Source organism: Apium graveolens, chromosome 9, assembly GCF_009905375.1.
Source record: "Apium graveolens cultivar Ventura chromosome 9, ASM990537v1, whole genome shotgun sequence".
Lineage (NCBI taxonomy): Eukaryota > Viridiplantae > Streptophyta > Magnoliopsida > Apiales > Apiaceae > Apium > Apium graveolens.
In genome coordinates, this window is record NC_133655.1 from 77,219,169 (window position 1) to 77,236,463 (window position 17,295).

The window sequence follows — 17,295 nt, forward strand, 5'->3', positions numbered from 1 at the left end:
CTTTATTCACAAAGAACCCAGAAATTTGTAGCAAGACATACTTGATTTTAATATAAAATTAAGTGTGTTTTGAAGATAGTGTGTTCATGTGCATGTTTTATTATTTCCGTTAAAACACTTTATCTCTACAAGTTAGATGACTTTGTTCACCACATCCATAACAGTTCAAAAAGGTTAAAAATAATCCAAAACACATTCACCCCCTCTCTATGTTATATTCATTACCTAACATTCCCGAAGCCGTAAAGTGGGTCTTCGAGACAGGGGTCCATGCGTAGAAGAACCGTTATCCACTAGAATCCTTTTATTTCATTTTCTACAACATCCAGGGTTACTACCAACGCTTGGTTATGTTCAGGATCCAGTCCTTCATAATCGGAGTTAGGGAAGTAAATAGGTTCATTCTGAAAAGGTTGGATCATCATGATGTCATTATCCAAATCTGGGCTCTGGGGTGGTGATACTGTGTCTCCTATGACAACATTGACCATGTGCTTGCCGCTCCCTGATGTGTTATTTTATATCTAACCGCAAGCGCACGGTGTCTGTTGTTAGCAGAAACTAGCAAATACGGGTCGAATCCACAAGGAGACAAGTCTCAAGAATTTTAATCTAATTATAGCAAATTGTTCCTATACTGACAACGGTTTTTTGGGAATTTTCTATAACTAAATAATGCAAATAATTATGTTTTGAGAATCAATTAACTAAAAGTCTAGGGCAATCGGGTTTACCATGCTTACACCAAACAGGTTCCTAAGCTAAAGCGATCAAAGTGGTCACGCAACTAGAGTTTGTCAATCTCTCTCAAGTATTAACACTCTTATAATATGATTACACAATAATAACTTTTAGTAATTTAATTGGTCAAGTGATTAGAGCATATGTCGATCTCTCTCGAGTATCAACGCTCTCAGAAATCCAATGATACTCTCGCATTCACATTCATTCGGCTAATCGTATGTGTGCCTCTAATTAGTACACTATCTCTCGATCTAATACCATTATTGCATATAATTAGTCTATGATATTGGCCAATTACACAAACTAAACATTAAAACATATCAATTAGAATCACTAAAAACCAGTCAAAATACTGTGAAAATCAAACCATTATAGTGGTGTAAACATGGTTTTCCTTGCGCCCTAGATTACGACTACTCACTCATGTTAGGAATAAAAACAAGGAAAACAATTGAGAAAGCCATATAAAACATTTACTAAAAATAAACAAAGAAGATAAAGAAGTACCTCAAACTTATATTATTGAAGAACAAGTAGTAAAGAAGCTATCAAAAATAATGAACCAAAACCCTAGCTCCCAAAAAAAAGCCGTATGTATCTATGTTCTCCAAGCTAATCAAAAAAACAAAAACTCTCTCACTAATAATAAAATCTGATGTTATATCTCATAATCAAAGTATTTTCTTATTCTCCTCAAATTACAAGAGACACTTCTAAACTAAATAGGATTCTTTTTGTAAAAATTCGCAGGTCTCTGTTTTTCCCTTTTTCTGGGCTGCTCCCGCTGGATTCTCCTTACTGGACTATCTCCGAATTAAAGAAAATTCCGTGGGCTTCGCGTGGACTGTAAGATCATCAAAATCGGACTTCTGGATCTCTAGATACGGCCCAAACAGTATTTGCAGCCCGTGTAGTCCAATATTACGAATTTTCTTCTATTTTCACTCCAAAATAGGACTTTTTGCTCAAAATCCTTCCAAGTCTAGAATTTCCTTGTAACCTACAATAAAATATCAAAACCTATTAAATAAATCTCCAAATCAATGCAAAATAGAATTAATATGAGAATAAAATCATATAATATATATATATAAATATACTCTATCAAACATCCCCACACTAAGCATTTGCACGTCCTCGGGCAAATAAGTGAAATAAAAACTAAGTCCTAACTAGCTGACATCGTTTTCGTAGATGACACGATTGCATTGAGCATATGCAACAAGCCGTTAAACCCCTAGGCAGCCCTAGTAGGACGAGTGTTGTCTCGTGAAGGTTTATAGTGAATTTACCTACAAAATTCATTTTATTTTATTTCCTGCCAAGTCTCAAGTATGCACCATCTCATAGCACTCCACACATGTAAACTACAATTACACAATTTTGACAGTCTTTCTAATTCGCACATCATTTGCACACAACAATCCAAGTACACACACATTGTCTAAATAGACAAAAATAACATGAAACAGTCATCAATGTCGCCTTTAGTAAGTAACATGCTATAGATAGAAAAACTCACACAACTCTCAAATCACACAAGTGTATAGACTAAGTGTATTCGCTCAAGTTCAATCAATGAAGTTACGCGCTACCATAAGCTTGGTTGTCTACCAAATCTCCACTACTTTGAATATATGCATGCACAAATCAAAAGGTCTTTATCGAATGTTGTAATGTGGCTAAGGCGAAGGGCATGATATCAAGAAAAAGGCTCACAAGTGGCTAACTTGACAAACTAATAGAGCATAATGATCATTTTTAATTCAGCACTCAACATGAAATTTTGAACATGTAAAAGTGAGCGAACTCTCACAAGTATTAAGCCCAAGCACAAATCATTATGCACTTCCCCACTTCATATTGCACAAACAAATGAACACCAACTCTTTTTCATCTTCACCTTTTTCTTATTTTTTTCTTCAAAGTTCAAGTATTTCTCCAGTAACCAAGGGCAGTGAAAAGTCACCAAGAAAAATAAGAGATATTAAGTTAATCTCTCATAATTTCTAGTACAATGCACTTAATACCAGTACATGCACATGGATCGTCCCTTTCATATGAAATTACACTTGCCACCCAATGGTCTCAAAGGAGTACTTAACTTTTTTTTCTTTCTTTTTTTTCTTTTTTTTTTCCAAGTTGATACACACCAAATTATTCACACTTCAACAAAGAAATCCCCACACTATGTATCACCATCCCTCAAATGAATCAAAATGCTCTACTAGTAAATCAATACAAGAAAGAACAAGTAGGTTCAAGCATTTAGAGTGGTGATATATCAAAAGAACAGATTAAAAGCTCAAAGGGGTTCACTAGGGATAATTCAGGGGTACTGTTTAGGATAAAATATGGTTAAGTCCTAGTGCCTTTATCATTTTCATGCATACACATACCACGTAGTCTCAACAAGGTTTAAAACAAGTTCTAGCGCGACATATTTCATGATAAACAACACACAACAAAAAAAATTCGATTGATATAAGATGTACCAATCACAAATTAGGCTCAAGTTCTCACCAGGTGAAAGCATGCTTCAGTACTTACTAAAATTGATAAAGATGTATCACAAGTTTTTTAAAATTTCGCAAGCACATACAAGGAATTATCATGCCACAAATGATTTTCTAAGGATATGACATATCAACAAATCATGCAAAAGAAGCTCACAAGATGTGTACTTATCCTTATTAACACACTACGAGACATGGCAATATACAAGATTTTTTTTTTTAATTTCCTATGTATATTTTTTTAAATTTTTGAATTTATATTTTTTTTTTGGATTTTTAACACTAGGAACGCATCCCCACACTTAAGTGGTTCATTGTCCCTAATGAACTAACTAACAAAATACAAAAAGAACAAAATAAAAATCTACACTAAAAAGAAAGAAAACTCCCCAGGGATTAAGGTTCAGGATGCGAGAAATATCTCTGAATAGAAGCAGAGATGTCATCCAATTGTTTCCCCATCCTCTCTTGATTTTGTATGATTTGCATCTGGTTTGCCCTTAGCTCAACAACTTGTTGCTCGAGAGGTATCACAGGAGCTGCAATCATCTCTGGTTGGACTCTATCACGTTTGTGAGGTGCTGGAGACAACCCCTCCTTACGGCCAAGTCGACGCAACATATGCATACCTGTGACGTACTCAGAATCAATTTGTGACGACCACCCCGTTGCCGCCTTTAAGTTAGTTGTATAGCGACTAAAAACAGCCAGCTTCTCAGCGATTCGAGTGACAAATCCTCCAATAACTAGGGCACCAGTACGCCTGTTGGCCTGATACAAGAATCTTTCTATCAACAAACTCGTCCAATCGACTGGAAGTTCCGCATCAAAGTAGTACAATAATGCAAGCTCCCCTGTTTGAATTTTGTTGTTACTCTCAGCACGACCATATATAGTAAATGATAAAAGTCGAGCAAAATAACGGTAGCAGGGGCTTATGATATGCGAAGCTGAAGCACATTGAGCAATATATCTTTGAGTGCCAGGCAATCCTGTGATTTTGAGCCAAAAAGGTGTAGCATAATTTTCAGGAAGTGGTTGCTGCTCTACTAACTGCCAGTTGAACATGTTGGCCAACTGAGTTTTTGTAATCTCATAATTTGTATTTGCAATCCGAAAAGATAACAACCCCTCGTTAGAAACCGTGAAAGAACTGAGAAACTCATACGTAAGAGCAGCATAAGAGGGCTCATTCATGTCCGAGAGATCACTCCATCCAACTTTAACCAGTTTATGTTCGAATTCTGTAACAATAGCCAACCTATTAATACACGTAAAATTTGTGTACCTGCTGGGAAGGACCGGACGTTCAGATAAAGTGGCACAGCGGGACCGTTGTGTGTCTCCAACGGTTTTAATAGCGGGATATTTTTGGATATCGGCCAAGGCTGATTCACTACTCTGCTTTTGTTTCTTCTTTGGAGGTAATTTAGATGAACCCATAATGTAGAGACACGGTTAGGAAAAAAAACGGAAGCAAAATTAAGTCACACAAGTGCCAGAGAGCAATTATTCTTGTACTTGTTGAACAATGATGTGACGTTTGATATTAGTGGGGCGGCGGAATTTAATTAGAACCAGACTTCTCGGCGGAAAAGGAATATGGAACAAAATTGTGATGTTCTAGTACGTGCTGCAGACATAGACGGAGCAAAAAAAATAAAAAAAAAATATCACAAAATCACCCGTCTTTTTGTTGATGTAAGCCGCCAATCGCACGAAATCATGAAGGATGCTAACAAGGATATACATAAACAATACACAAACTATTTTATAATAAAAGTAATAGCACAAACTAGTAACAAACATTACAAATTTATTTATTAGTTATTTTTATTTTTATTTTAAATAAATAAATAGATATGTTAAATCACATATTTATATAATAGAAATTATGTTTACAAAAATAAATAAATAATAAAGATAGATACATAAATATAGCTAAAATATAATTATTGTACAATAAAATAATAATAATTATAATAATAATAATAATAATACATAATATTATACATAACTAATAATAATAATAATAATATACAAATATTTGTGAGCATATATATACACTTATTAACAACTAAAAATAAATAAATAAATAAACAAACAAACAAAGAAAAGAAAAATAAGATAATAAAGTAATGATATTACATGTACAGGCGCTAGCTAACATGTTGAAACATGTTAGTTACAGAGTCCAGGGGCACCGGGGGTGGGTGGAACGCGCGGGGGAAGGGGGATTTAACCTGTACACTTTTTTTTTTTTCAGGGACTGGGACAACCGCGGGTGTATTTACACACCGCGAGTATTGTACTGATTGTTAGATCAGAGAATTTGTACACCGTAGCTAGTCAAATCTTCCCGCGGGATTTTTTTATATTTTTTTTTTTTTTACACACCTAAACACTTACAGAAAAATCATTAGAGCATCTTAAGGGAGTAAAAATAAATACAAAAATGAACTAACCCCTAAAAAAATGTACAAAAATAATTTAATAAAATATAGAAATAGTAGTACTAATAATAATAATACAATAATATACTAATAATAATAATTATAATTATTATTATTATACAAAAAATTTTTACATTACCAACATGTTGGGTTGCCTCCCAAAAAGCGCTCCTTTAGAGTCATTAGCTTGACTTCTAACCTCGATTTAAATATCCGTGGAGGGGTTGGGGATATAGAATGTCTCTATTCCACCAATAAATGCACCATCAACATATAACTTCAAGCGTTGACCATTGACCTTGAACTTTGTTCCATCTTGCCCCATAATTTCAATAGCACCATAAAACTTAATATCAGTTATAGTGAATGGTCCGGACCATCTAGATTTGAGCTTCCCAGGAAAGAGTCGAAGCCTTGAATTAAATAACAACACCTTGTCACCAACCTGAAAATCTCTACGTAATATTGTTTTGTCGTGCATCTTCTTCGTTCTCTCCTTGTAAATCCGAGAATTATCATAAGCATCAAAACGAAGCTCATCTAGTTCATTGAGTTGAAGAAGTCTTGCTTCACCCGCGGCCTTTAAATCCATGTTGAGCTCTTTGATAGCCCAAAAAGCACGATGTTCAAGCTCAACCGGCAAGTGACATGCCTTACCATAGATCAACCGGTAGGGGGTAGTGCCAATAGGGGTCTTATAAGCTGTTCGATAAGCCCATAATGCATCATCTAACTTCAAGTACCAATCTTTTCGAGACTTGGCCACCACCTTCTCTAGGATGCTTTTGATTTGACGATTAGAAACCTCAACTTGGCCACTTGTCTGAGGATGATAAGCTAGACCAATCTTGTGAGTAACACCATACTTTTTCAACAAAGTTTCAAATTGTCGATGCCTAAAGTGGGAACCACCATCACTAATCACAGTCCTTGGAACTCCAAAACGTGGGAAGATAGTATTTTTGAAGAGCTTCATGGCAACTTTTGAATCATTGGTTGCGGATCCAATTGCTTCAACCCACTTAGACACATAATCAACTGCAACTAAGATGTATTTCATTCCACAAGAAGTTGGAAAAGGTCCCATGAAATCAACACCCCATACATCAAAAATCTCGACTTCTAGAATACCAGTCTGTGGCATCTCATGGCGTTTTGAAATATTACCCGTTCTTTGGCATGCATCACAGGCCAGACAAAAATCATGAGTATCTTTGAATAGAGAAGGCCAAAAGAAACCGGATTGAAGCACCTTTGCAGCGGTTTTAGAAGGACCGTGGTGCCCTCCACATGCTAGAGAATGACAATGTTTGAGAATGTCAATTACTTCAAACTCAGGAACACATTTACGAAAGATACCATCAGCGCACTTTCGATACAAGAAAGGGTCATCCCAAAAATATTGCTTAGCATCGTGATAGAACCTCTTTCTTTGTTGATAGGTCAATTCGGGAGGATGAGAGCCACTCACACAAAAGTTTGCAAAATCTGCATACCATGGAGTTTTAGTTGCAACTGCAAATAAATGATCATCTGGAAAAGAATCGTCAATAGGAGTGTCTGATACAATATCCGATTTGAAACGCAACCGTGAGAGATGATCTGCAACCACGTTCTCAGCACCTTTCTTGTCCTTAATTTCCAAGTCAAATTCTTGGAGTAACAGAATCCATCGAATAAGCCTCGGTTTTGCTTCCTTCTTGGCCAAAAGATATTTAAGAGCAGAGTGATCTGTATGAACAATGACTTTGGAACCAATGAGATATGTTCGAAACTTGTCAAGAGCATAGACAACAGCTAGAAGCTCCTTCTCTGTAGTAGCATAGTTCACCTGAGCTTCATCCAAGGTTTTACTTGCATAGTAGATTGCGTGCAATACCTTATCTTTTCTCTGACCGAGAACTGCTCCAACAACATAATCACTTGCATCACACATGATTTCGAATGGAATATTCCAATCTGGGGGTTGTATGATAGGTGCAGTGACCAAAGCATTCTTTATCCTGTAGAAAGATTCTAGACAAGCGTCAGTAAACTCAAAAGCGGCATCCTTAAGCAACAATTGAGTGAGGGGTTTTGCAATTTTTGAAAAATCTTTTATAAAACGTCGGTAAAACCCCGCATGACCTAAAAAACTCCTAACTCCCCTGACATTAACAGGAGGAGGAAGTTTCTCAATCACCTCAATTTTTGCTTTATCAACTTGGATGCCACGTTCAGATATAAGATGACCAAGTACCACCCCTTCATTGACCATGAAGTGACATTTTTCCCAATTCAAAACTAGATTTACCTCTTCACAACGTGTAAGCACTTTAGAAAGATTATGCAGACATACATCAAAATCAGAACCATAAACACTGAAATCATCCATAAATACTTCCATAATAGACTCAATGAAATCAGAAAAAATGGCTGTCATGCAACGCTGAAAAGTAGCAGGGGCATTGCACAATCCAAACGGCACTCTTCGATATGCGAAGGTACCATATGGACAAGTAAATGTAGTCTTTTCCTGGTTATCAGGGTGTATCGGGATCTGAAAGAACCCTGAGTACCCATCCAAATAACAAAAGAATTTATGCTTTGCAAGTCTTTCTAACATTTGATCAATGAATGGAAGAGGGTAATGATCTTTTTTAGTGGCGGTGTTTAATCTACGATAATCAATACACATCCGCCAATCAGTGACGACTCTAGTGGGAATTAATTCATCTTTATCATTTTTAACCACTGTGGTTCCTCCTTTTTTAGGAACTACTTGAACTGGGCTTACCCATTTTGAGTCAGAAATTGGGTAAATGATGCCCGCATCAAGTAATTTTAAGACTTCCTTTTTAACAACCTCTTGCATGTTAGGGTTCAAACGGCGTTGTCCCTGTATGCAAGGCTTATGATCCTCATCTAGATGAATTCTATGCATGCAAAAGTCTGGGCTAATCCCTTTAAGATCGGCAATGCTATACCCAATTGCTTTTCTATGCATACGCAACACAGTCAGAAGCTTAGAAATTTGATCATCATCGAGATTAGAGCTAACAATTACAGGGCATGACTTATTATCATCAAGAAACACATACCTGAGATTAGATGGCAGAGGCTTTAACTCTAATTTCTTTACCTGAGGTTTATCACAAGAAGTAATAGTGTTTGTTACCTCACAACTTTGGCTTAGATCAGCCTTACCATCCAACTCAAGAATCAACGAGTCAACTTCAGAATGTCCCTCCCCTTCAGAAGCTTCAAGCATAAGAACTGCTTCCAATGTATCACTCAACAAAATTTGTGGTAGTTCATCATGAACAATTTCATCAACGACATCAATCCTGCAACAAGTATTCTCAAGCAAAGGGGACTTAAGAGCAGAGGTTAGAGTAAAATTAATTTTATCATCACCAACACTCAAAGATAGAGTCCCATTTTTAACATCAATAACAGCACCTGCAGTACAGAGGAATGGCCTACCCAAAATTATGGGGATTTGGCTATCCTCTTCCATATCCAACACTACAAAGTCTACAGGAATATAAAATTTTCCAACCCTGACAGGCACATCCTCTAAAATACCCAAAGGATATTTTATAGAACGGTCCGCCATTTGCAGTGTCATTTGTGTGCATTTCAACTCTCCCATGTTTAATTTCTGAAAAATTGAGAGAGGCATAACCGAGACGCTAGCGCCTAAGTCACATAAAGCTTTGTCGATAAAAAATGCACCTAAATGACAAGGGATTGAAAAACTTCCAGGATCTTTAAGTTTAGGTGGAGACTTATTTTGTAAAACAGCACTACACTCTTCAGTAAAAGCTACTGTCTCCACCTCACCAAAAGATCGTTTCTTTGTCAAAATATCCTTTAAAAATTTGCATATGATGGCACTTGAGAAATTAAATCAGTAAAAGGAACTGTTACCTCAAGATTTTTGACAAGTGTCATGAACTTACCAAATTGTTGATCTACCTTAGTTCTATTCATCCTGCTAGGAAACGGCAACTTAGGCACAAATGGTGGAGGAGCATTTGCAATATTCCCATTATCATCTTTCTTGCTTCCTTCAGTTCCACTCTTGTTTGTTTGATCAACAGCATCCACTTTGTCATCTTTGCTGGTTTCATTCTCTTTCTCATCAGTCACATCAGCAGTAGGCATTGAAGGACCATTATAGGTAAAACCACTCCTAAGAGCAATGGCATTCACATTCTCTTTTGGATGAGTTGGTTGTGATGGTAAAGAGCCAGGCTGCCTTGTTGCGGAAGAACTAGCCATTTGTGCAATCTGAGTTTCCAACATCTTGTTATGAGTTCTCAACTCTTTGATCTCCCTCATGTTATCTTCTTGGTTCCTTTGCACTTGTAGTAATATCTTCATCATATCACTTGATTGATCAGGTTGTGCATCTTGAGGAGCATAGGTTTGAGAGGGCTTCTGAAATCCAGGGGGGTTTTGAGGTCCTTGAGAAGGCCTATATTGCTGCTGATTAGGATATTGATATGATTGCTGATATTGTTGTTGCTGATTAGGAACAGATGGATTCTGAGCATTGTTGTTCCTGTATGAAAAATTCGGATGATCTCTCCAACCAGGATTGTAAGTGTTGGAGTAAGGATTGTACTGATGCCTTTGCTGAAAAACATTTGCTTGCTCCATTTGAAAATTTTGTGAATTTTGAACATTGTACGAGCATTCATTACCGAAGTGGCCTTGAACACCACACACTTCACATATAGGATTAGTCATAGGAGCCATGGATGACAGTGCATTAATACTCATAGGAGGAGCAGATGATTGTGAAGTCTTCAATGAATGAATTTCTTGCGTTAATGAAGCGAGTTGAGATGATAAGAGAGAATATGCCTCCACTTCAAGTTTACCTCCCTTCTTAGGTGCTCTCGGGTTATTGAAGTGATTTGCAGCCAAATTTGCAACAAAAGCATACGCATCATCAACTCCCTTGTCTAGAAAAACACCACCTGCAGCATTATCAACAGTACCCTTTGTTTCAGGGTCAAGACCATTGTAGAAGCGTTTAATCAGAAACCACTTCTCAAGACCATGATGAGGGCATGCACGTTGAAGATCTTTGAATCTCTCCCAAGCATCTTTAAGAGACTCTCCATATTCTTGTTTGAAACCCATCATCTTGTCAATCAAGTCATCAGTTCTGTTAGGAGGGAAATACTCAGTTAAGAAAGCTTGAGCAATTTCGTTCCACTCAGTCACATTGATATCATTCAACCATTTTTGAGCTTTATCACGAAGAGAAAACCCAAACAACATGACTTTCAGCTGGTCTGCAGTGACACCCCGATGTTTGATGGTAGAGCAGAGTTGTTGAAACCTTTGCAGATGAAGTGTAGGGTCTTCAGAGGGAAGACCAGCAAACTGATTCTGCTGGACCATAGTGAGCAACGCAGGTTTGATCTCAAAATTTGTCGCTTCAATAGTTGGCATAGTAAGGCCAGTAGGCACACCACTCGGAGAGGGCTGTGAATAGTTCTTCAAAGATTTAATAGGAAGTTCTGCCATTATGATCTTTGAATCACCTAGATTTTGTTGCCTTTCTTTTCTTAATCGATCTATGTATTGCTGACAAGTAATCCCAGAATCCGGACTAAGAGGAGTTACTTCTGCTTCTTTTTTGGACCTGGGCATCAACAACTAAAACAAGAAAAAGTAGTGAAATATGCCTCAATTGGAAGTAAACCTCCAATGAGACAAAGGAAACAATCTAAAATAATCAAAATAAAATCTATAGAAACTAGGCGTCTCCCCGGCAGCGGCGCCAAAAACTTGATGTGTTATTTTATATCTAACCGCAAGCGCACGGTGTCTGTTGTTAGCAGAAACTAGCAAATACGGGTCGAATCCACAAGGAGACAAGTCTCAAGAATTTTAATCTAATTATAGCAAATTGTTCCTATACTGACAACGGTTTTTTGGGAATTTTCTATAACTAAATAATGCAAATAATTATGTTTTGAGAATCAATTAACTAAAAGTCTAGGGCAATCGGGTTTACCATGCTTACACCAAACAGGTTCCTAAGCTAAAGCGACTAAAGTGGTCACGCAACTAGAGTTTGTCAATCTCTCTCAAGTATTAACACTCTTATAATATGATTACACAATAATAACTTTTAGTAATTTAATTGGTCAAGTGATTAGAGCATATGTCGATCTCTCTCGAGTATCAACGCTCTCAGAAATCCAATGATACTCTCGCATTCACATTCATTCGGCTAATCGTATGTGTGCCTCTAATTAGTACACTATCTCTCGATCTAATACCATTATTGCATATAATTAGTCTATGATATTGGCCAATTACACAAACTAAACATTAAAACATATCAATTAGAATCACTAAAAACCAGTCAAAATACTGTGAAAATCAAACCATTATAGTGGTGTAAACATGGTTTTCCTTGCGCCCTAGATTACGACTACTCACTCATGTTAGGAATAAAAACAAGGAAAACAATTGAGAAAGCCATATAAAACATTTACTAAAAATAAACAAAGAAGATAAAGAAGTACCTCAAACTTATATTATTGAAGAACAAGTAGTAAAGAAGCTATCAAAAATAATGAACCAAAACCCTAGCTCCCAAAAAAAAGCCGTATGTATCTATGTTCTCCAAGCTAATCAAAAAAACAAAAACTCTCTCACTAATAATAAAATCTGATGTTATATCTCATAATCAAAGTATTTTCTTATTCTCCTCAAATTACAAGAGACACTTCTAAACTAAATAGGATTCTTTTTGTAAAAATTCGCAGGTCTCTGTTTTTCCCTTTTTCTGGGCTGCTCCCGCTGGATTCTCCTTACTGGACTATCTCCGAATTAAAGAAAATTCCGTGGGCTTCGCGTGGACTGTAAGATCATCAAAATCGGACTTCTGGATCTCTAGATACGGCCCAAACAGTATTTGCAGCCCGTGTAGTCCAATATTACGAATTTTCTTCTATTTTCACTCCAAAATAGGACTTTTTGCTCAAAATCCTTCCAAGTCTAGAATTTCCTTGTAACCTACAATAAAATATCAAAACCTATTAAATAAATCTCCAAATCAATGCAAAATAGAATTAATATGAGAATAAAATCATATAATATATATATATAAATATACTCTATCACTCCCCGGGGCTTTGTCTTTTTCGTCAGGCTTCCTCTGCACATACCGGTTCATGTTCCCTTTCTTGATTTGATCTTCAATGAATATTTTGAAGGAGAATCAATTTTTGGTTGTGTGTCTATGATCTTCATGGTATCCATAGTGCTTGTCTCTTGCCCTGCTCATCGGGGGTGCGAGTAAAGGTTTCAGGGGATAGTAGAAGGACTTTTATTTATTTTTTGGGCTTTTTTATTCAGTTTTACCTCCTCTTCCAAGATTTTTTTCTCAATTGCTGCTTTGGCTTTTGCCTCTTCCTCTCTCCGAATATGATCCCGGAGTCTTGCCCTTCAAATATCAACCCGAGAATTTTTTATTGGCCTTTTCAAGTTTTTACTATTCGATCCAGGGCCAAGCCTCGGGTTTTTCCGAAATTTTCTTCTTGATCCCCGAGACAAGATTATTATTCCGGGTGGTTTTCCTCTTTCCATAGGTTCATTGCGGCTTGGATCTGTTCCGGGGTCATGTTTCCATATGGATTCTCAGGGGTTCCATGGTTTGTGGCCAACTTTCTCGATGAAGAGACTCCAGTCTCCTAGTCGGAGAGTTTGAGATGAGTTATGGGTTGTGGGGTGCCCATCCACGTTTTCTTCAACGAGTCCATCTCTATTTGGGGCAGTGTTCGTCGGAACCACGCCTGAAACAGAGGCTTTATTTTTCCTCATCCTCATATCATTCAACAACAATCAACAAACTAATATCCTCAATCGACAAAAGACAATTTTAAACCGTAATAACAACAAGAGAACGAAGCTTTTTTACCATAAATAATAAATCAACTATCTTTGGTCTAGATATACGCAACCTTCTAAAGTATACAAGGACTATCAGGTAAATCTTAAAAGAGTGAATGTACAATCTTACTGGGGCGTAAGATCTCGGTTTTCTGGACGGAATTTTCTGGTTAAAATCTGCACCACCACCGAATGGAGGTCCGACCCCTTATTTCTAGCGCCAATGATAACTCCAATCCTTACCCGGACTCTTCTCCAGTCTCTATCCGGATTCAGCTTCCATTTGTGCAGGAATGGAAGTATATATGGTTAAGCTGTAGGTTGGGGTTCTGCGACGTGAGAATAAGACATGGCTTTGGAGAAGAAGGGTAGAATGATAATTACTATAAATATATGTGGTGTGTGAATATATGTATATGAGAATAAAATTAGTAACCCCCAAAACTCCTTTTTGGAGGTCTTTTATAGGCCTTCAATTAGGGTCTGTGGCTTGTACCTTCAATCGGGGCCGTTGTAGTGTCCTAGGTCCTTGAGCACATGGACGTAGGGATGGCAAACGGGTCGGTCGAAACAGGTTTTGCAAATACCAAACCCGAACCCGTTTTTGTTTCGTTAACCCGAACCCGGTCAAAACCCGAATTATTTAAACCGAACCCGTTGAGTTTCGGTCGGGTTCGGGTTTAACCGAAACCCGAAATATTTTTACTTCACTCTGTAAAAGATTACATATTAAAAGATTTTGTCAACAAACTTCCAATTATGATTTTCAGGCTATCGTGTTGGTGAGCGTTTCGACAGTTCCAAGTAAAAGATTGAAAATGATATAGCAAATAAATGAAATGAAACATCGCAATTATCAATCAGAATCGGAAGCTTCATATATGCGAAAAATGGTCCTAATTAAGAATGCGTAAGAACAAAAGATAAGATTCAAATTGCTTAATAGGAATACACATAACACAATCAAAAAGTTCATTGTCACTTGGAAATATTATAGGATTTAAGCACCTGAGCTACCATAGACATCATAGACATGGCTAAACAAAGTCCAACTACAATGGCTAGTATTCGTTCAAGTACTAGCTATCACTTAGAATATTCCTGTGAGAAGATTTGTTGCACTGGTTAAGTGGTTATCGCACACTGCACACCGCACAATTTGCTTATCGCACACTTGTTTTGAGAAGACAAGAGGTGAAGAGGGAAGAGAGACGGGACTATATCAGTACTAATAAGTAACGTAATATTATTATTTATTAGTAAATATATATATATAATATATTTTTATTTTAAAACGGGTTTTGGTTCCTGTTCGGGTTCGGGTCGATTTGAAACGGGTTTCGGGTTTTTGGGTCGGGTTTGGAACGGTATGGCCTAAAACCAAAACCGACCTAAAAATACTTCGGGTTTAAAAATTAAACCCAAACCCAAACCCGAAAAATTCGGGTTCGATAAAACCCAATCGGATCGGGTATCCATTAGTTCGGTACAAATTATCATCCCTACCTGGACGCCTGTGATGGGAACACGTGTCCGGATCATGATCCAAGAATATTTCTCGTACTCATAAGGGGGGAATATTCTGATGTGACATGATCACCCATATTTGGGCCCTCAACTCTTTTATTGAGCTTTTCAGGGGTGAATTCTGGATCAGGGTTATAATGGCCTATGACATGTAAACTTCTTTGTCTTAGTTCAACATCTTCACAATCTTTACGAGATATATAAAAAAAACTAAAATTTGAAGATCATGCAACATTGCAATATTTCTTTTAACTGCTAATGATGTATATGATGAATACCAAGTTTTATTTGATGAGCAATAGTTTCAGTTTTAATAGCACATGCAAGGAATTTTGACATATATGAAACGATGACCGATAATCAAATATTAATCATATATAGTTTTGGTTTGAGTTGGATTATGTAAGAAAGGCCTGGATGCTATCGATCAGCTTTTCAAAATTTTAAGGAGGATTATTTACATTAACCTAGATAGTCTGACAGGCTCCCTAGGCTATAATTCGAGTGAGGCTGCTAGGTCTCTCTACAAAATAATTGGGTTTTCACTTTTTGTAAGCCTTCATTTTATAAGTTCTATTTTCTTTTCTTCTTTCTTGGGACGTTTGGTATTATGTACAATTTCTACTAAACTTGAGAATTGAGATTAAGGGCTTGTCCTATTAAAACCAAAAAACTTGGCAAGTATGACAAGACATGTGGGATTCGGTTTCAAGGTGTATTAGAAAAGAATTATAAAATTAATTATCATGATTTTTTCATTATATCCTTATATATAATTAGAGTAAAGGTTTACTCTATCCTTATATATAATTAGAGTAAAGGAGATAATATGATACGTATAGGATGATTTGGTCGTCACAGTCCCCAATAACTCAACAACAACTTATGCAACATCTAATAAAGACTCATCATTAAATAAGAAGATTTTTATTAGTTTGTTAACCCTCTTTTGAAAAAACAAAATTAATATCCTAATATGTATAATGTAGGCTATTAATTTATATGAAAAATTATAATATAACAAATTAGATAAAAGTTATAATTTGGTCAATATTGTGTTTTTTAATATTTGGTTATAAAGAAAAAGAATAGGAAGATATATTTTATAAAAATATAAACAAAGAAATATTTTTTTGTTAAAATTAAAAAATTGAAAAAGAACACCATTTGAAATACATAAAAGTTACAACAATATAAATTATATGACTTTATTTTTATATATGTATGAAAATTGGGATAATAATACAAGTAAAATAAATAGAGCGTGATTAAATTTCATGTAAATAAAAATGCAACTAACTAGAAATTTATATAAAAGTTGACAAACAATTTAATAAATTGAAATGATATTGGTTTAAAAAAATTGAAATAATAATACTACTTATATTAAATATGGAATACATCAAAATTACAATAATATAAATAATATGACTTTATTTTTATATGTGTATGAAAATTGGATAATAATACAAGTAAAACGAATAGCACATAATCAAATTTCATGTAAATAGAAATGTAACTAGAAATTTGTATAAAAGTTAACAACAATCCAAATCAACATGAAAACAAAAAAAATGTAACATATTTATATATAAAATATAATAACCATAACATAACCACTAAAAAATAAATATAAAAAATTTGAAAATATATTATATATATATTACTTCACATATTTGAAAATATATTAAATACAACAAAATTTATAAAGATATAAATAAGAGAAAATACTAATAATAAATATGTAAAAATAAATTTTACTACACTATTTTTTGGTAAAATGATAATCAACACATAGATATATCATCAAAAAAAAACCTTTAAGGTGAATTTAAATTTTTGATTACAAATTTCACTTACACATATATTTTTAATGTTAATGCTAAAAGATTAAAAAAATATTAACAAATATAATGTGAAGTTATACAAAAAGTAGAAATTTAGATTTATAAATTAATATTTTGCAAAGATATAGTTGTAAATAAGTTAATAAATATAAAAAGACTTGAAAATATATTATATATTACTTGAAATGTTTAAAAATATATTAGCATTAAAAGTAAATAAATCAAACTATAAGATTAAATTAACAAACATAACATTTTTTTTAAAAAAAATTAAAATTATAAAAATATAATAAAATTATTTAT

The 17,295-nt window shown here is 35.3% G+C and overlaps 1 non-coding gene across 1 annotated transcript; it reads left to right on the plus strand.

Moving 5' to 3' along the window:
• The first annotated feature begins 10,761 nt into the window (after positions 1-10,761).
• LOC141687929 (small nucleolar RNA R71) lies at positions 10,762-10,867 on the plus strand. Its single transcript, XR_012561406.1, has one exon. It is a non-coding gene; the product is annotated as a small nucleolar RNA R71 (small nucleolar RNA).
• The last annotated feature ends 6,428 nt before the right edge of the window (positions 10,868-17,295 follow it).